We start from the raw sequence: 21,110 nt of genomic DNA, 5'->3' as shown, positions 1-21,110 counted from the left end.
CTTTTAATCTGTTATTTCCACATAAACTATATTTAAAAGGCTATTCCCATCTTCTAGATCCTATTCCAATATGTAGTAGGTTTATTAATAATAATAATAATATTAGCAAATACCTCCAATTAGAAACGTTGTATAGTTCTTCTGATTAGCTATGTTTCTTTCCGCTTGTACACGCATTGCAGAATCTTAGGTATCCATGGTTACGACCACTAACAGTCAGCTGTCACTATATCAGTGGTCGTAACCATTGATACCTAAGGTCCTGCAATGCCTGCACATGAGGAAACAGGCAATTTTTCTTATTTGCTAGGTCTCTTTTGTCATGTGCAGATATTGCAGGACCTTAGGTATCCATGGTTACCACCACTAGCAACCAACTAAATATCACTATATAAGTGGTCGTAACCATGGATACCTAAGGTCCTAGGGGCTCAGGAGAGGCCTGGATGTCTTCACGGAGCTTAATAATATTGTATCTTACAGTTATTAGGTTCTTTAGAAGGATGTAGATCTGGGAATTTATTCTGAACTGTGTAATGACCGGAGGTCCTAATAAAATCCAGTGGGTCACAAACTGAGGCGGAAATGGAAATATCAAAACTCCCTTTACTGGAATAACAATTGAAATGAAGTTCAAGACTATCTGGAACAGTCTGAGATTCCCCAATTATTTACACTCAGCCAGGGCTGAAATCAATGTGCCAATCCCAAAATCTCCAAATTATGTGTATTACACTGAAGTGACGGAAGACATTTACCTCACCACTAAGTTAAACAAAGTCTTTTTAGTGAACTATCTGAAAAGCAGGTGTAAATCTGATGGAGTGGTGTTATGGGAGACTCTGGGATGGCACACTGACTATAACTTATCAAATACCAACATTATAAATATATATGTAAATATAACAACCCTTCTTATACAGTTAATCTAGGGATACCCGTGTATCTATTATTTTGGTATCGTTAACCTGAGGTGAGTCTCCACTCAGGTATATATCTTGCATCGGCTGCAGCCAGTCTCAAAATCTTTGGCGCCAAGCAGGTACACCAAAACAAAGCTCTGCATGTTGTCGGCCATTGCCAAGCCCACACGCCAGTGAGTTGCAGTTCCGAAGCCTCAAGATGCGATCTGAGACAGCACTTCAACGGGGCTTGTGGGGATGCCTCTCAGTGTGGATGATACAGGATACCGTCTCCCTTTTAACAGTCTACACTAGACTACACCCCCCTGCACACACACACTTCTCTGGGCTCCCAGCTCATGCAGCAGCAGAGTCCTGGTGCTCTCCTGATATTATCACAGCTCACCCTCTTACAACTGGATGGACAAATGTCTTTTTTCGGCCCTGCTATGTTAGTATGATTGGTGCAGTGATGTCACAGTCTATATAACGGAGCGTTGATGTCACTGATTGGCGCAGTGAGGTTAGATGTATTTTGCTTCCAATTCTCTTTTATTCCACGTTTATTTCTTCTTTCTCTTCTTCCTCCCTCCATTTGTCACATAAGCTATACATCAGTTTTATTCCTACAGATAATATTATTTTATAGATACGAGACAGACATTTTTATTGCCCGAACAGATGGTAATAATGAAAAATACAAGAGGAACGGCTTCTTGGTTATGACAGCGAGTGATTGATGCTAATTAATTTACTTGTAATAAAAATTAACAACAAAGGACCGGTCTCATTTCCACGCTGCATTTGTGTAGAAAATATTACCTTGAAAAGGGAAAAAATACATAAAAAAGCAGCAACTGCAGCAAAGCCACATTTTCCAGAATTTCTGACATTAAAATCAATAAAAAGGATGGACGGATTTTTTTTTCTCAGTCCATCATTTCAATCAAGGACATCTGAGAACTTACCAATAAAGTAAAAGTGAACTGGACGTCAGGTTAAGCTTTTCCTGACAGTAGGAGATGGGAACTGATCAGCTCCTTCTCCCTCTCGCTGCACAGTTATCTTTGACCAAGGTTTCAGACCTAAGTTATCCAGTTAGGGTTACAGCTTGTTCACTATCATCATTAGGAAAGGCCAGGTGATGCAAATGTTTCCACAAATATGGCCTTTATGGAAGAGTCATAAGCAGGGCCGTACTTAGAGTTTCTGCTGCCCTAGGCACTTTTAGTGCTGCCTCCCCCATTGGTGAGTATGACACTATCGGCAGTGACTTTGGCAAGAATCGCTGATGTGAAAGTCGCCTTTTGCAGTAGATTCGGCAGTTTTTCTGCATCTGCCGCGTAACGGATCACTTACGGCAACACTGCGTTCGGCCTCATTCATTCCCTATGGGATTTGCGGCACTTGCCGTGATCTGGCAAATGTGGTACCATACCTCCCATCTTTTGAAGAAGGGAAAGAGGTATAAAGTTTGAGGCACGCGTAGCAGCAAATTTTAGGCTACGCCTCTAACCACACCCGTTTCACAACTAGTCACACCCATATCCACGTCCCAACCACATCCATTTAGCACTGCTGATCACACTGTTTCATATACAATAATTATAAACTAAAAATCAATGGCCTCACAGTGCTCCATACTGTATAATGGCCACACATGATGCTCAATACTGTATAACGGCCACCACACATGATGCTCCATACTGTATAATGGCCACACATGATGCTCCATACTGTATAATGGCCACACATGATGCTCAATACTGTATAACGGCCACCACACATGATGCTCCATACTGTATAATGGCCACACATGATGCTCAATACTGTATAATGGCCCCACATGATGCTCCATACTGTATAATGGCCACACATGATGCTCCATACTGTATAATGGCCACACATGATGCTCAATACTGTATAATGGCCCCACATGATGCTCCATACTGTATAATGGCCACACATGATGCTCCATACTGTATAATGGCCACACATGATGCTCCATACGGTATAATGGCCACACATGATGCTCCATACTGCATAATGGCCACACATGATGCTCCATACTGTATAATGGCCACACATGATGCTTCATACTGTATAATGGCCACACATGATGCTCCATACTGTATAATGGCCACACATGATGCTCCATACTGTATAATGGCCACACATGATGCTCAATACTGTATAATGGCTATACATGATGCTCAATACTGTATAATGGCCACACATGATACTCCATACTGTATAATGGCCACACATGATGCTCAATACTGTATAACGGCCACCACACATGATGCTCCATACTGTATAATGGCCACACATGATGCTCAATACTGTATAATGGCCCCACATGATGCTCAATACTGTACAATGGCCCCACATGATGCTCCATACTGTATAATGGCCACACATGATGCTCCATACTGTATAATGGCCACACATGATGCTCAATACTGTATAATGGCCCCACATGATGCTCCATACTGTATAATGGCCACACATGATGCTCCATACTGTATAATGGCCACACATGATGCTCCATACTGTATAATGGCCACACATGATGCTCCATACTGTATAATGGCCATTGGCCACACTTGATGCTCCATACTGTATAATGCCCACACATGATGCTCCATACTGTATAATGGCCACACATGATGCTCAATACTGTATAATGGCCACACATGATGCTCAATACTGTATAATGGCCACACAGTGCTCCATACTGTATAATGGCCACACATGATGCTCAATACTGTATAATGCCCCCACATGGTGCTCCATACAGTATAATGGCCACACATGATGCTCCATACTGTATAATGGCCACACATGATGCTTCATGCTGTATAAAGGCCACACATGATGCCCCATACTGTATAATGGCCACACATGATGCTCCATACTGTATAATGGCCACACATGATGCTCAATACTGTATAATGGCCATTGGCCACACTTGATGCTCCATACTGTATAATGGCCACACATGATGCTCCATACTGTATAATGGCCACACATGATGCTCAATACTGTATAATGGCCATTGGCCACACTTGATGCTCCATACTGTATAATGGCCACACATGATGCTTCATACTGTATAAAGGCCACACATGATGCCCCATACTGTATAATGGCCACACATGATGCTCCATACTGTATAATGGCCACACATGATGCTCAATACTGTATAATGGCCATTGGCCACACTTGATGCTCCATACTGTATAATGGCCACACATGATGCTCCATACTGTATAATGGCCACACATGATGCTCAATACTGTATAATGGCCATTGGCCACACTTGATGCTCCATACTGTATAATGGCCACACATGATGCTCCATACTGTATAATGGCCACACATGATGCTCAATACTGTATAATATCCATTGGCGACACATGATGCTCCATACTGTATAATGGCCACACACGATGCTCCATACTGTATAATGACCCCACATGATGCTCAATACTGTATAATGGCCACACATGATGCTCCATACTGTATAATGGCCACACATGTTGCTCCATACTGTATAATGACTCCACATGATGCTCAATAATGTATAATGGCCAAACATGATGCTCCATACTGTATAATGGCCACACATGATGCTCCATGCTGTATAATGCCCCCTCCCATCTTGTATGCATGGCTCATCTCCCCTACATCCTGTATGCATGGCTCAAATCCCCCCTCATGCATGCATGGCTCATATTCCCCCCGACTGTATGCATGGCTCATCTCCCTCCCATCCCATATGCATGGCCCATATTCCCCCCTTCTGTGTGCATGGCTCATATCCCCCCTTCTGTATGCATGGCTCATCCCATATGCATGGCTCATATCCCCCCCCCTCCTCCTGTATGCATGGCTCATATTTCCCCCCCTCCTCCTGTATGCATGGCTCATTTTGACCCCCCCTCCTGTATGCACGGCTCATATTCTCCCCCTTCTCCTGTATGCATGGCTCATATTCCCCCCGTATGCATGGCTCATCTCTCAATCCCCCAGCTTCCGCTCCTGCTCCCATCTTGCATGGCTCTGCTCCCCGTCCTCCTTCATCCCCCCGTCCCTCATACTCACCTTTCCCACACCGTGCAGCTGCGAAGAACATCCCTCTAGCTCTGTCCTGACTCCCGGCGCAGCACCTTCTTCCTGAGTGAGAGGTCATGTGGTACCGCTCATTAAGGTCAAGAATATGCCCATATTCATGACCTTAATGAGCGGTACCATGTGATCGCTCACTCAGGACGAGCTGCAGACGCTGAGACCAGGCATCGCTGGAGCAGGGTGAGTATGACGTCTTCAAGGAGGGTGGGAGGCAGGCAGGCAGGGGGGGCTGGGGGGCGGTCAGTCGGGAGGTGACCCAGGACTTAAATAAATAAATAAATAAAAACCTTGCTCAGGTGCTGCCTCCCCGCATTGTCCCGCCCTAGGCACGTGCCCTCAAGTGCCTAGTGGCAAATACGGCCCTGGTCATAAGAAGAAAACCTCTCCAGCATCCTCACCATAAAATTCAGCATCAGAAGTATGGAAAAAACATCTAAACAAACCTCATGCATTTTGGAAACAAGTCCTGTGGACCAATGAGGCTAAAATAAAACTCTTTAGATACAATGATGTGGAGAAAAAGGGCACAGAATTTCAGGAAAAGTATCTGAACCATTAAACATGGGGGGAGGGTCAATCATGCTTTTGGGTTGTGTTGCAGCCAATGGCATGGGGAACATTTCACGGGTAGAGGGAAGAATGGATTCAATTTTCAACAAATTCTTTATGCAAATACAACACCATCTATAAAAAGGCTGAAGGTGAAAACAGGATGGCTTCTACAAATGGATAATGATCCTAAACACATATCAAAACCAACAATAGACAACCTCAAAAGGCGCAAGCTGAAGGTTTTACAATGGCCCTCACAGTCTCCTGATCCGAACATCACTGAAAATCTGTGACTAGTCCTCAAAACAGCAGAGGATGCAAGACGCCCCAGGAATTTCACAGAACTGGAAGAATTTTCCAAGGAAGACTGGATGAAAATCCCTCAAAATAAGAATTGAAAGACTCTTGTCTGGCTACAAAAAGCGTTTACAAGCTGTGGAACTTTCAAAAGTGGGTCTAACTAGGTACTAACAATGCAGGGTGCCCAAACTATTGCATCAGCTCATTTTCCCTTTTGTAAAAGTAAAAATGGAAAAATGACTATATATTTGTATATGTGTATATACATATATATAGATATTTGCCTAAAATGCAAAGGGAATGTGTCATCTGTAGCTTTAGGCCTTTTAGAGATCATTTCATTGTCAACTTGCTTAACTGTTCACAATAACAGTAATTTTGACCAAGGGTGCCCCACTGTTTGTGGTAGAAGACACTGTGATTTACACTGTGCAATCCATTCAAACCTCAGTGTCCTTTTTAATATGGCAATACGTTTCCTTCAGAGATTTGATGTGTAGTTTGTGTTTCCACCACTTGATGGCAGCATGTTCCCACTGTATAACTATTTTCCTCCACGCTTTGGAGAACTGATCTGCAGCATATAGTATATGTACTCACAGGGAGATCGCAATTACTGCAGATTTATTCATACCTTTCCCATTGACTGACTACACAACTGATTGGCCAGTCTATTGCTATATAAGCTGGCATCAATTTCACCTCATTGGTATAATTTATGTATGTATTTTACTTCCTTATATAGCCATAAGATCTATTATCTATCATATACAGTGGGGCAAAAAAGTATTTAGTCAGTCAGCAATAGTGCAAGTTCCACCACTTAAAAAGATGAGAGGCGTCTGTAATTTACATCATAGGTAGACCTCAACTATGGGAGACAAACTGAGAACATCACATTGTCTGTTTTTTTTATCATTTTTTTTGCATATTATGGTGGAAAATAAGTATTTGGTCAGAAACAAACAATCAAGATTTCTGTCTCTCACAGACCTGTAACTTCTTCTTTAAGAGTCTCCTCTTTCCTCCACTCATTACCTGTAGTAATGGCACCTGTTTAAACTTGTTATCAGTATAAAAAGACACCTGTGCACACCCTCAAACAGTCTGACTCCAAACTCCACTATGGTGAAGACCAAAGAGCTGTCAAAGGACACCAGAAACAAAATTGTAGCCCTGCACCAGGCTGGGAAGACTGAATCTGCAATAGCCAACCAGCTTGGAGTGAAGAAATCAACAGTGGGAGCAATAATTAGAAAATGGAAGACATACAAGACCACTGATAATCTCCCTCGATCTGGGGCTCCACGCAAAATCCCACCCCGTGGGGTCAGAATGATCACAAGAACGGTGAGCAAAAATCCCAGAACCACGCGGGGGGACCTAGTGAATGAACTGCAGAGAGCTGGGACCAATGTAACAAGGCCTACCATAAGTAACACACTACGCCACCATGGACTCAGATCCTGCAGTGCCAGACGTGTCCCACTGCTTAAGCCAGTAGATGTCCGGGCCCGTCTGAAGTTTGCGAGAGAGCATTTGGATGATCCAGAGGAGTTTTGGGAGAATGTCCTATGGTCTGATGAAACAAAACTGGAACTGTTTGGTAGAAACACAACTTGTCGTGTTTGGAGGAAAAAGAATACTGAGTTGCATCCATCAAACACCATACCTACTGTAAAGCATGGTGGTGGAAACATCATGCTTTGGGGCTGTTTCTCTGCAAAGGGGCCAGGACGACTGATCCGGGTACATGAAAGAATGAATGGGGCCATGTATCGTGAGATTCTGAGTGCAAACCTCCTTCCATCAGCAAGGGCATTGAAGATGAAACGTGGCTGGGTCTTTCAACATGACAATGATCCAAAGCACACCGCCAGGGCAACAAAGGAGTGGCTTCGTAAGAAGCATTTCAAGGTCCTGGAGTGGCCTAGCCAGTCTCCAGATCTCAACCCTATAGAAAACCTTTGGAGGGAGTTGAAAGTCCGTGTTGCCAAGCGAAAAGCCAAAAACATCACTGCTCTAGAGGAGATCTGCATGGAGGAATGGGCCAACATACCAACAACAGTGTGTGGCAACCTTGTGAAGACTTACAGAAAACGTTTGACCTCTGTCATTGCCAACAAAGGATATATTACAAAGTATTGAGATGAAATTTTGTTTCTGACCAAATACTTATTTTCCACCATAATATGCAAATAAAATGTTAAAAAAACAGACAATGTGATTTTCTGGATTTTTTTTTCTCAGTTTGTCTCCCATAGTTGAGGTCTACCTATGATGTAAATTACAGATGCCTCTCATCTTTTTAAGTGGTGGAACTTGCGCTATTGTTGACTGACTAAATACTTTTTTGCCCCACTGTATATCCCATCATAGGGATATGTCCAGTGTTGGGGTACGGGAGTCCATGACATATCAGGCTCCTCTTAGTCTGTGGCAGGCACTGACATATTCCGCTGCACTTTCCTCTTCCCCCAGTATTATCGGCAGTTTCTCTTCCTCCTCCATGGAGGTGAAATCTGGGAGGAGATCAGACAGTCTATTGAAGTGAGTGTCCCTCACTGCGGAGTATTTGGGGCACCTCAGCAGGAAGTGGGCCTCATCCTCCACGGCCTCCTGGGGGCACTGCTGGCAGAGTCTGCTCTCTCGAGGCTTGTAGTTCTGTAGTATCTATCATCTATTAACTATTATCTATCTATCTATTATCTATCTATTATCTATCATCTATTATCTATCTATTATCTATCATCTATTGTCTATCATCTATCTATATCTCTATTATATATCTATCATATATTTATTATTTATCTATCTATTATCTATCATCTATCTATTATCTATCTATCTATCTATCTATCATCTATCTATTATCTATCTATCTATCTATCTATCATCTATCTATTATCTATTATCTATCTATCTATCTATCATCTATCTTTCTATCTTTATCTATCTATTATCTATCATCTATCTATTATCTATCTATCTATCTATCTATCTATCTATCTATCTATCTATCTATCATCTATCTATTATCTATTATCTATCTATTATCTATCATCTATCTATTATCTATTATCTATCTATCTATCTATCATCTATCTATCTATCTTTATCTATCTATTATCTATTATCTATCTATTATCTATCATCTATCTATTATCTATTATCTATCTATCTATCTATCTATCTATCATCTATCTATCTATCTTTATCTATCTATTATCAATTATCTTTCTATCTTTATCTATCTATTATCTATCATCTATCTATTATCTATCTATCTATCTATCTATCTATCTATCATCTATCTATTATCTATCATCTATCTATTATCTATCATCTATCTATTATCTATTATCTATCTATCTATCATCTATCTATCTATCTTTATCTATCTATTATCTATCTATCTTTATCTATCTCTCTGTGTAACGTGAAGCTCATGGGTCCCCATACAATATCTCCATTGTGACCCCCAGGTATTGTCGCTCTGCCATTGCAGCCCCTGTATTGCCGCTAGGCCCCGGTTTCTGTATCTGGAGGACGTCGTGTTCTTAGTGTCTCGTTAATCAGCCATTGACCTCGTTATCAGCAGATCACGCTCTGTGCTGACAATGGAAATGTAATAATGTCGAGTTCTGCTCTTCACAAGTCTAGAATTGAAGTCTCACTTGCCCGTTGCCCTCCTCTATTGTTTCCCCCTCGCACAACCTACATCCGTCCACAATGTTCTGCAAATAGGAAAAATGGATGGATAAAAAAGAGAAAAAAAACATTTATTGCATCTTTGCTTTCCTGGATGATCAGCTCCTATGCTCTTCTGAGAACGCTCCCCGTATTGTTCAGTGTTATCATAGGGACCACCCCAATCAATGTCAGTGCCCACCCATAGCTGCCATGATGCCCGGCCGGGAGGACGTGGACATTGATGCGGATGTTGTTCTGCATTCATGACAATTTTCAAGATTCATTTAATGATTTATTTTTTTATAGACGACCTTGCGTCTTCTCCTATACAAGCATTTACGATACAATTATGCGACATGTTACTCTAAAGAGTCTGCTGTTCTCACTTTCCCCCAGCTTCTCCTGCGACAATATCGCTAGGAAGTGTTGTCATGGGGACACAGCACAGTCAGTAAATACTGATTAGATAGTGACTTTACATAGGATAATACGACCACACCTGGACGACGGCTTTCAGCGCCAAATCTGGACGTGTAATTTGCACTGCATAAGTGTACTTGTATAAATATGTTCGATGCCAACAGTGCCAGCCATAGGGAACCCATTGGCAGTGCCACCCAAACACTTTATTGGCCCCTACACTTGTGCTGTCTACAGTGCCCTTATATCTGTACTAGTGATTGTCATATAGTCCCCCCATAAGACATGTAGCCTTAGTGCTATTCACACAATGACCATATATTAGTGCCATCAACAAATCCCTTTAAATAGTACACAACAGTGCCACCTAAATGCAATAGTGCTATTTACAGTGCCCTCACAAGAGAACTACAAAAGGTGCAGCTACATAATAGTGCCATCTACATGCCTCTACAAGAGGGACAGCCAAAGGCTGGATGTAACGTCTGTGTGTCCCTCCCAGTAATATAGGCTGTATGTGACGTCTGTGTGTCCCTCCCAGTAATATAGGCTGGATGTGAGCTCTGTGTCTGTCCCAGTAATATAGGCTGGATGTGAGCTCTGTGTCTCTCCCAGTAATATAGGCTGGATGTGAGGTCTGTGTGTCTCTCCCAGTAATATAGGCTGGATGTGAGGTCTGTGTGTCTTCCAGTAATATAGGCTGGATGTGAGCTCTGTGTTTCTCTCCCAGTAATATAGGCTGGATGTGAGGTCTGTGTGTCCCTCCCAGTAATACAGGCTGGATGTAAGGTCTGGTTATCTCTCCCAGTAATATAGGCTGGATGTGAGCTCTGTGTGTCTCTCCCAGTAATACAGGCTGGATGTGAGGTCTGTGTGTCCCTCCCAGTAATACAGGCTGGATGTGAGATCTGTGTGTCTCTCCCAGTAATATAGGTTGGATGTGAGGTCTGTGTGTCTCTCCCAGTAATATAGGCTGGATGTGAGTTCTGTGTGTCTCTCCCAGTAATATAGGCTGGATGTGAGGTCTGTGTGTCTCTCCCAGTAATATAGGCTGGATGTGAGGTCTGTGTCTCCCCAGTTATATAGTCTGGATGTGAGGTCTGTGTGTCTCTCCCAGTAATATAGGCTGGATGTAAGGTCTGTGTGTCTCTTCCAGTAATATAGGCTGGATGTGAGGTCTGTGTCTCCCCAGTTATATAGTCTGGATGTGAGGTCTGTGTGTCTCTCCCAGTAATATAGGCTGGATGTGAGCTCTGCGTGTCTCTCCCAGTAATATAGGCTGGATGTAAGGTCTGTGTGTCTCTTCCAGTAATATAGACTGGATTTGAGCTCTGTGTGTCTCTCCCAGTAACATAGGCTGGATATAAGGTCTGTGTGTCTCTTCCAGTAATATAGGCTGGATTTCAGGTCTGTGTGTCTCTCCTAGTAATATAGGCTGGTTGTGAGGTCTGCGTGTCTCTCCCAGTAATATAGGCTGGAAGTGAGCTCTGTGTGTCTCTTCCAGTAATATAGGCTGGATGTGAGGTCTGTGTGTCTCTTCCAGTAATATAAGCTGGATGCGAGCTCTGTGTGTCTTTCCCAGTAATATAAACTACTTGTGAGGTATGTGTGTCTCTCCCAGTAATATAGGCTGGATGTGAGGTCTGTGTGTCTCTCCCAGTAATACAGGCTGAATGTGAGGTCTGTGTGTCTCTTCCAGTAATATAGGGTGGATGTGAGCTCATTGTGTCTCTCCCAGTAATTTATGCTGGATATGAGCTGTGTGTATGTCTCCCAGAAATATAAACTGGATGTGAGGTCTGTGTGTCTCTCCTAGTAATATATGCTGGATTTGAGGTCCACGTGTCTCTCCCAGTAATATAGGCTGGATGTAAGGTCTGTGTGTCTCTTCCAGTAATATAGGCTGGATGTGAGCTCTGTGTGTCTCTTCCAGCAATATAGGTTGGATGTAAGGTCTGTGTGTCTCTTCCAGTAATATAGACTGGATGTGAGCTCTGTGTGTCTCTCCCAGTAATATAGGCTGGATATAAGGTCTGTGTGTCTCTTCCAGTAATATAGGCTGGATTTGAGGTCTGTGTGTCTCTCCTAGTAATATAGGCTGGATGTGAGGTCTGCGTGTCTCTCCCAGTAATATAGGCTGGATGTAAGATCTGTGTGTCTCTTCCAGTAATATAGGCTGGATGTGAGCTCTGTGTGTCTCATCCAGTATTATAGGCGGGATGTAAGGTCTGTGTGTCTCTTTCAGTAATACAGGCTGGATGTGAGGTCTGTGTCTCTCCCAGTAATACAGGATGGATGTGAGGTCTGTGTGTTTCTCCCAGTAATATAGGCTGGATGTGAGGTCGGTGTGTCTCCCAGTAATATAGGCTGTATGTGAGGTCTATATCTCTCCCAGTAATACAGGCTGAATGTGAGCTCTGTGTGTCTCTTCCAGTAATATAGGCTGGATGTGAGGTCTGTGTGTCTCTCCCAGTAATATAAGCTGGATGTGAGGTCAGTGTGTCTCTCCCAGTAATATAGGCTGGATATGAGGTCTGAGTGTCTCTCCCAGTAATATAGGCTGGATGTGAGCTCTGTGTGTCTCTTCCAGTAATATAGGCTGGATGTGAGGTCTGTGTGTCTCTCTCAGTAATACAGGCTGGATGTGAGCTCTGTGTGTCTCTCCCAGTAATATAGGCTGGATGTGAGCTCTGTGTCTCTCTCCCAGTAATATAGGCTGGATGTGAGGTCTGTGTGTCTCTCCCAGTAATATAGGCTGGATATGAGCTCTGTGTGTCTCTTCCAGTAATATAGGCTGGATGTGAGCTCTGTGTGTCTCTTCCAATAATATAGGCTGGATGTGAGGTCTGTGTGTCTCTTCCAGTAATATAGGCTGGATGTGAGGTCTGTGTGTCTCTTCCAATAATATAGGCTGGATGTGAGGTCTGTGTGTCTCTTCCAGTAATATAGGCTGGATGTGAGCTCTGTGTGTCTTTCCCAGTAATATAAACTATATAATATAATAATAATAATTTTTATTTATATAGCGCCAACATATTCCGCAGCGCTTTACAAATTATAGAGGGGACTTGCACAGACAATAGACATTACAGCATAACAGAAATACAGTTCAAAATAGATACCAAGAGGAATGAGGACCCTGCTGTTCACAAGCTTACAAGCTATGAGGAAAAGGGGAGACACAAGAGGTGGATGGTAACAAATGCTTTAGTTATTCGGACCAGCCATAGTGTAAGGCTCGGGTGTTCATGTAACCACACGAACCAGTTAACCGCCTAAGTATGTAGCAGTACAGACACAGAGGGCTAATAACTGCATAAAGTGAATGAGAACATTCAATTTTTTTTTTTTTTTAAAATAGGCCACACAGGGATCGTTACGTTAATGCATTGAGGCGGTAGGCCAGTCTGAACAAATGAGTTTTTAGGGCACGCTTAAAATTGTGGGGTATGTGAGGTATGTGTCTCTCCCAGTAATATAGGCTAGATGTGAGGTCTGTGTGTCTCCCAGTAATATAGGCTGGATGTGAGGTCTGTATCTCTCCCAGTAATATAGGCTGGATTTGAGGTCTGTATCTCTTCCAGTAATATAGTCTGGATGTGAGGTCTATGTGTCTCTCCCAGTAATATAGGCTGGATGTGAGATCTGTGTGTCTCTCTCAGTAATATAGGCTGGATGTGAGGTCTGTGTCTCTCCCAGTAATATAGGCTGCATGTGAGGTCTGTGTGTTTCTGTCAGTAATAAAGGCTGGAGGGTGAGGTCTGTGTGTCTCTCCCAGTAATATAGGGTGGATGTTATGCTTATGTCTCTCCCAGTAATATAGGCTGGATGTGAGCTCATTGTGTCTCTCCCAGTAATTTATGCAGGATATGAGCTGTGTGCATGTCTCCCAGAAATATAAACTGGATGTGAGCTCTGTGTCTTTTCCATTAATATAGGCTGCATGTGACCTCTGTGTGTCTCTGCCACTAATATAGACTAAATATGAGATCGGTGTGTCTTCTAGGATTATAGGCTGGTTGTGATCTCTGTCTCTCCCAGTAATATAGGCTGGATGTGAGCTGTATGTGTCTCTCCCAGTAATATAGGCTGGTTGTGAGCTGTGTGTGTCTCTCCCAGTAATATAGGCTGGATGTGAGGTCTGTGTGTCTCTCCCAGTAATATAGGCTGGATGTGAGGTATGTGTTTCCCTCCCAGTAATATATGCTGGATATGAGGTCTGTGTGTTTCTGTCAGTAATAACGGCTGGGGGGTGAGGTCTGTGTGTCTCTCCCAGTAATATAGGGTGGATGTTGTGTTCATGTCTCTCCCAGTAATATAGGCTGGATGTGAGCTGTGTATGTCTCCCAGTAATATAGGCTGGATGTGAGCTCTGTGTGTCTCTCCTAGTAATATAGACTGGATGTGAGGTCCACATGTCTCTCCCAGTAATATAGGCTGGATGTAAGGTCTGTGTGTCTCTTCCAGTAATATAGGCTAGATGTAAGGTCTGTGTGTCTCTTCCAGTAATATAGGCTGGATGTGAGCTCTGTGTGTCTCTTCCAGTAATATAGGCAGGATGTAAGGTCTGTGTGTCTCTTCAAGTAATATAGGCTGGATGTAAGGTCTGTGTGTCTCTTCCAGTAATACAGGCTGGATGTGAGGTCTGTGTCTCTCCCAGTAATACAGGCTGGATGTGAGGTATGTGTGTTTCTCCCAGTAATATAGGCTGGATGTGAGATCTGTTTGTCTCCCAGTAATATAGGCTGGATGTGAGGTCTGTATCTCTCCTAGTAATATAGGCTGGATGTGAGGTCTGTATCTCTTCCAGTAATATAGTCTGGATGTGAGGTCTATGTGTCTCTCCCAGTAATATAGGCTGGATGTGAAGTCTGTTTGTCTCTCCCAGTAATATAGGCTGGATGTGAGGTCTGTGTGTCTCCCAGTAATATAGGCTGGATGTGAGGTCTGTGTGTTTCTGTCAGTAATAAAGGCTGGAGGGTGAGGTCTGTGTGTCTCTCCCAGTAATATAGGGTGGATGTTATGCTTATGTCTCTCCCAGTAATATAGGCTGGATGTGAGCTCATTGTGTCTCTCCCAGTAATTTATGCAGGATATGAGCTGTGTGCATGTCTCCCAGAAATATAAACTGGATGTGAGCTCTGTTTCTTTTCCATTAATATAGGCTGGATGTGACATCTGTGTGTCTCTGCCAGTAATATAGACTAAATATGAGATCGATGTGTCTTCTAGGATTATAGGCTGGTTGTGATCTCTGTCTCTCCCAGTAATACAGGCTGGTTGTGAGCTGTGTGTGTCTCTCCCAGTAATATAGGCTGGAAGTGAGCTCTGTGTGTCTCTTCCAGTAATATAGGCTGGATGTGAGGTCTGTGTGTCTCTTCCAGTAATATAAGCTGGATGCGAGCTCTGTGTGTCTTTCCCAGTAATATAAACTACTTGTGAGGTATGTGTGTCTCTCCCAGTAATATAGGCTGGATGTGAGGTCTGTGTGTCTCTCCCAGTAATACAGGCTGAATGTGAGGTCTGTGTGTCTCTTCCAGTAATATAGGGTGGATGTGAGGTCTGTGTCTCTCCCAGTAATTTATGCTGGATATGAGCTGTGTGTATGTCTCCCAGAAATATAAACTGGATGTGAGGTCTGTGTGTCTCTCCTAGTAATATATGCTGGATTTGAGGTCCACGTGTCTCTCCCAGTAATATAGGCTGGATGTAAGGTCTGTGTGTCTCTTCCAGTAATATAGGCTGGATGTGAGCTCTGTGTGTCTCTTCCAGCAATATAGGTTGGATGTAAGGTCTGTGTGTCTCTTCCAGTAATATAGACTGGATGTGAGCTCTGTGTGTCTCTCCCAGTAATATAGGCTGGATATAAGGTCTGTGTGTCTCTTCCAGTAATATAGGCTGGATTTGAGGTCTGTGTGTCTCTCCTAGTAATATAGGCTGGATGTGAGGTCTGCGTGTCTCTCCCAGTAATATAGGCTGGATGTAAGATCTGTGTGTCTCTTCCAGTAATATAGGCTGGATGTGAGCTCTGTGTGTCTCTTCCAGTATTATAGGCGGGATGTAAGGTCTGTGTGTCTCTTTCAGTAATACAGGCTGGATGTGAGGTCTGTGTCTCTCCCAGTAATACAGGATGGATGTGAGGTCTGTGTGTTTCTCCCAGTAATATAGGCTGGATGTGAGGTCGGTGTGTCTCCCAGTAATATAGGCTGTATGTGAGGTCTATATCTCTCCCAGTAATACAGGCTGAATGTGAGCTCTGTGTGTCTCTTCCAGTAATATAGGCTGGATGTGAGGTCTGTGTGTCTCTCCCAGTAATATAAGCTGGATGTGAGGTCTGTGTGTCTCTCCCAGTAATATAGGCTGGATATGAGGTCTGAGTGTCTCGCCCAGTAATATAGGCTGGATGTGAGCTCTGTGTGTCTCTTCCAGTAATATAGGCTGGATGTGAGGTCTGTGTGTCTCTCTCAGTAATACGGGCTGGATGTGAGCTCTGTGTGTCTCTCCCAGTAATATAGGCTGGATGTGAGCTCTGTGTCTCTCTCCCAGTAATATAGGCTGGATGTGACATCTGTGTGTCTCTGCCAGTAATATAGACTAAATATGAGATCGATGTGTCTTCTAGGATTATAGGCTGGTTGTGATCTCTGTCTCTCCCAGTAATACAGGCTGGTTGTGAGCTGTGTGTGTCTCTCCCAGTAATATAGGCTGGATGGGAGGTCTGTGTCTCTCCCAGTAATATAGGCTGGATGTAAGGTCTGTGTGTCTCTCCCAGTAATATAGGCTGGATGTAAGGTCTGTGTGTCTCTCCCAGTAATATACGCTGGATGTGAGGTCTGTGTGTCTCTCCCAGAAATATAGGCTGGATGTGAGCTGTGTGTGTCTCTCCCAGTAATATAGGCTGGATGTGAGGTCTGTGTCTCTCCCAGTAATATAGGCTGGATGTGAGGTCTGTGTCTCTCCCAGTAATATAGGCTGGATGTGAGGTCTGCGTGTCTCTCCCAGTAATATAGGCTGGATGTGAGGTCTGTGTCTCTCTCCCAGTGATATAGGCTGGATGTGAGCTCTGTGTGTCTCTCCCAGTAATATAGGCTGGATGTGAGGTCTGTGTGTCTCTCCCAATAATATAGGCTGGATGTGAGGTCTGTGTGTCTCTTCCAGTAATAAAGGCTGGATGTGAGGTCTGTGTGTCTCTCCCAGTAATACAGGCTGAATGTGAGGTCTGTGTGTCTCTTTCAGTAATATAGGCTGGATGTGAGCTCTGTTTGTCTTTCCCAGTAATATAGACTGGATGTGAGGTCTGTGTGTCTCTCCCAGTAATATAGGGTGGATGTTATGCTCATGTCTCTCCCAGTAATATAGGCTAGATGTGAGGTCATTGTGTCTCTCCCAATCATTTATGCTGGATATGAGCTGTGTGTATGTCTCCCAGAAATATAAACTGGATGTGAGGTCTGTGTGTCTCTCCTAGTAATATAGGCTGGATGTGAGGTCCACGTGTCTCTCCTAGTAATATAGGCTGGATGTAAGGTCTGTGTGTCTCTTCCAGTAATATAGGCTGGATGTGAGCTCTGTGTGTCTCTTCCAGTAATATAGGCTGGATATAAGGTCTGTGTGTCTCTCTCAGTAATACAGGCTGGATGTGAGGTCTGTGTGTTTCTCCCAGTAATATAGGCTAGATGTGAGGTCTGTGTGTCTCCCAGTAATATAGGCTGGAAGTGAGGTCTGTACCTCTCCCAGTAATATAGGCTGGATTTGAGTTCTGTATCTCTTCCAGTAATATAGTCTGGATGTCAGGTCTGTATCTCTTCCTGTAATATAGTATGGATGTGAGGTCTATGTGTCTCTCCCAGTAATATAGGCTGGATGTGATGTCTGTGTGTCTCTCTCAGTAATATAGGCTGGATGTGAGGTCTGTGTCTCTCCCAGTAATATAGGCTGCATGTGAGGTCTGTGTGTTTCTGTCAGTAATAAAGGCTGGAGGGTGAGGTCTGTGTGTCTCTCCCAGTAATATAGGGTGGGTGTTATGCTTATGTCTCTCCCAGTAATATAGGCTGGATGTGAGCTCATTGTGTCTCTCCCAGTAATTTATGCAGGATATGAGCTGTGTGCATGTCTCCCAGAAATATAAACTGGATGTGAGCTCTGTGTCTTTTCCATTAATATAGGCTGCATGTGATCTCTGTGTGTCTCTGCCACTAATATAGACTAAATATGAGATCGATGTGTCTTCTAGGATTATAGGCTGGTTGTGATCTCTGTCTCTCCCAGTAATATAGGCTGGATGTGAGCTGTGTGTGTCTCTCCCAGTAATATAAGCTGGATGTGAGGTCTGTGTGTCTCTCCCAGTAATATAGGCTGGATGTGAGGTCTGTGTTTCCCTCCCAGTAATATATGCTTAATATGAGGTCTGTGTGTTTCTGTCAGTAATAACGGCTGGGGGGTGAGGTCTGTGTGTCTCTCCCAGTAATATAGGGTGGATGTTGTGCTCATGTCTCTCCCAGTAATATAGGCTGGATGTGAGCTGTGTATGTCTCCCAGTAATATAGGCTGGATGTGAGCTCTGTGTGTCTCTCCTAGTAATATAAGCTGGATGTGAGGTCGACATGTCTCTCCCAGTAATATAGGCTGGATGTAAGGTCTGTGTGTCTCTTCCAGTAATATAGGCTAGATGTAAGGTCTGTGTGTCTCTTCCAGTAATATAGGCTGGATGTGAGCTCTGTGTGTCTCTTCCAGTAATATAGGCAGGATGTAAGGTCTGTGTGTCTCTTCAAGTAATATAGGCTGGATGTAAGGTCTGTGTGTCTCTTCCAGTAATACAGGCTGGATGTGAGGTCTGTGTCTCTCCCAGTAATACAGGCTGGATGTGAGGTCTGTGTGTTTCTCCCAGTAATATAGGCTGGATGTGAGATCTGTGTGTCTCCCAGTAATATAGGCTGGATGTGAGGTCTGTATCTCTCCTAGTAATATAGGCTGGATGTGAGGTCTGTATCTCTTCCAGTAATAAAGTCTGGATGTGAGGTCTATGTGTCTCTCCCAGTAATATAGGCTGGATGTGAGGTCTGTGTGTCTCCCAGTAATATAGGCTGGATGTGAGGTCTGTGTGTTTCTGTCAGTAATAAAGGCTGGAGGGTGAGGTCTGTGTGTCTCTCCCAGTAATATAGGGTGGATGTTGTGCTCATGTCTCTCCCAGTAATATAGGCTGGATGTGAGCTGTGTATGTCTCCCAGTAATATAGGCTGGATGTGAGCTCTGTGTGTCTCTCCTAGTAATATAAGCTGGATGTGAGGTCGACATGTCTCTCCCAGTAATATAGGCTGGATGTAAGGTCTGTGTGTCTCTTCCAGTAATATAGGCTAGATGTAAGGTCTGTGTGTCTCTTCCAGTAATATAGGCTGGATGTGAGCTCTGTGTGTCTCTTCCAGTAATATAGGCAGGATGTAAGGTCTGTGTGTCTCTTCAAGTAATATAGGCTGGATGTAAGGTCTGTGTGTCTCTTCCAGTAATACAGGCTGGATGTGAGGTCTGTGTCTCTCCCAGTAATACAGGCTGGATGTGAGGTCTGTGTGTTTCTCCCAGTAATATAGGCTGGATGTGAGATCTGTGTGTCTCCCAGTAATATAGGCTGGATGTGAGGTCTGTATCTCTCCTAGTAATATAGGCTGGATGTGAGGTCTGTATCTCTTCCAGTAATAAAGTCTGGATGTGAGGTCTATGTGTCTCTCCCAGTAATATAGGCTGGATGTGAGGTCTGTGTGTCTCCCAGTAATATAGGCTGGATGTGAGGTCTGTGTGTTTCTGTCAGTAATAAAGGCTGGAGGGTGAGGTCTGTGTGTCTCTCCCAGTAATATAGGGTGGATGTTATGCTTATGTCTCTCCCAGTAATATAGGCTGGATGTGAGCTCATTGTGTCTCTCCCTGTAATTTATGCAGGATATGAGCTGTGTGCATGTCTCCCAGAAATATAAAGTGGATGTGAGCTCTGTTTCCTTTCCATTAATATAGGCTGGATGTGACATCTGTGTGCCTCTGCCAGTAATATAGACTAAATATGAGATCGATGTGTCTTCTAGGATTATAGGCTGGTTGTGATCTCTGTCTCTCCCAGTAATACAGGCTGGTTGTGAGCTGTGTGTGTCTCTCCCAGTAATATAGGCTGGATGTGAGGTATGTGTCTCTCCCAGTAATATAGGATGGATGTAAGGTCTGTGTGTCTCTCCCAGTAATATAGGCTGGATGTAAGGTCTGTGTGTCTCTCCCAGAAATATATGCTGGATGTGAGGTCTGTGTGTCTCTTCCAGAAATATAGGCTGGATGTGAGCTGTGTGTGTCTCTCCCAGTAATATAGGCTGGATGTGAGGTCTGTGTCTCTCCCAGTAATATAGGCTGGATGTGAGGTCTGTGTCTCTCTCCCAGTAATATAGGCTGGATGTGAGGTCTGCGTGTCTCTCCCAGTAATATAGGCTGGATGTGAGGTCTGTGTCTCTCTCCCAGGAATATAGGCTGGATGTGAGCTCTGTGTCTCTCTCCCAGTAATATAGGCTGGATGTGAGCTCTGTGTATCTCTCCCAGTATTATAGACTGGATGTGAGGTCTGTGTGTCTCTCCCAGTAATATAGGCTGGATGTGAGGTCTGTGTGTCTCTCCCAGTAATATAGGCTGGATGTGAGCTCTGTGTGTCTCTCCCAGTATTATAGACTGGATGTGAGGTCTGTGTGTCTCTCCCAGTAATATAGGCTGGATGTGAGGTCTGTGTGTCTCTCCCAGTAATATACGCTGGATGTGAGCTCTGAGTCTTTCCCAGTAATATAGGCTGGATGTGAGCTCTGTGTGTCTCTCCCCGTATTATAGGCTGGATGTGAGGTCTGTGTGTCTCTCCCAGTAATATAGGCTGGATGTGAGGTCTGTGTGTCTCTCCCAGTATTATAGGCTGGATGTGAGCTCTGTGTGTCTCTCCCAGTATTATAGACTGGATGTGAGGTCTGTGTGTCTCTCCCAGTAATATAGGCTGGATGTGAGGTCTGTGTGTCTCTCCCAGTAATATACGCTGGATGTGAGCTCTGAGTCTTTCCCAGTAATATAGGCTGGATGTGAGCTCTGAGTCTCCCCCAG

The sequence above is a fragment of the Ranitomeya imitator genome, chromosome 6, assembly GCF_032444005.1.
Source record: "Ranitomeya imitator isolate aRanImi1 chromosome 6, aRanImi1.pri, whole genome shotgun sequence".
Taxonomy (NCBI): domain Eukaryota; kingdom Metazoa; phylum Chordata; class Amphibia; order Anura; family Dendrobatidae; genus Ranitomeya; species Ranitomeya imitator.
The sequence above is the reverse complement of the archived record's forward strand: the minus strand, read 5'-3'. Positions refer to the sequence as shown.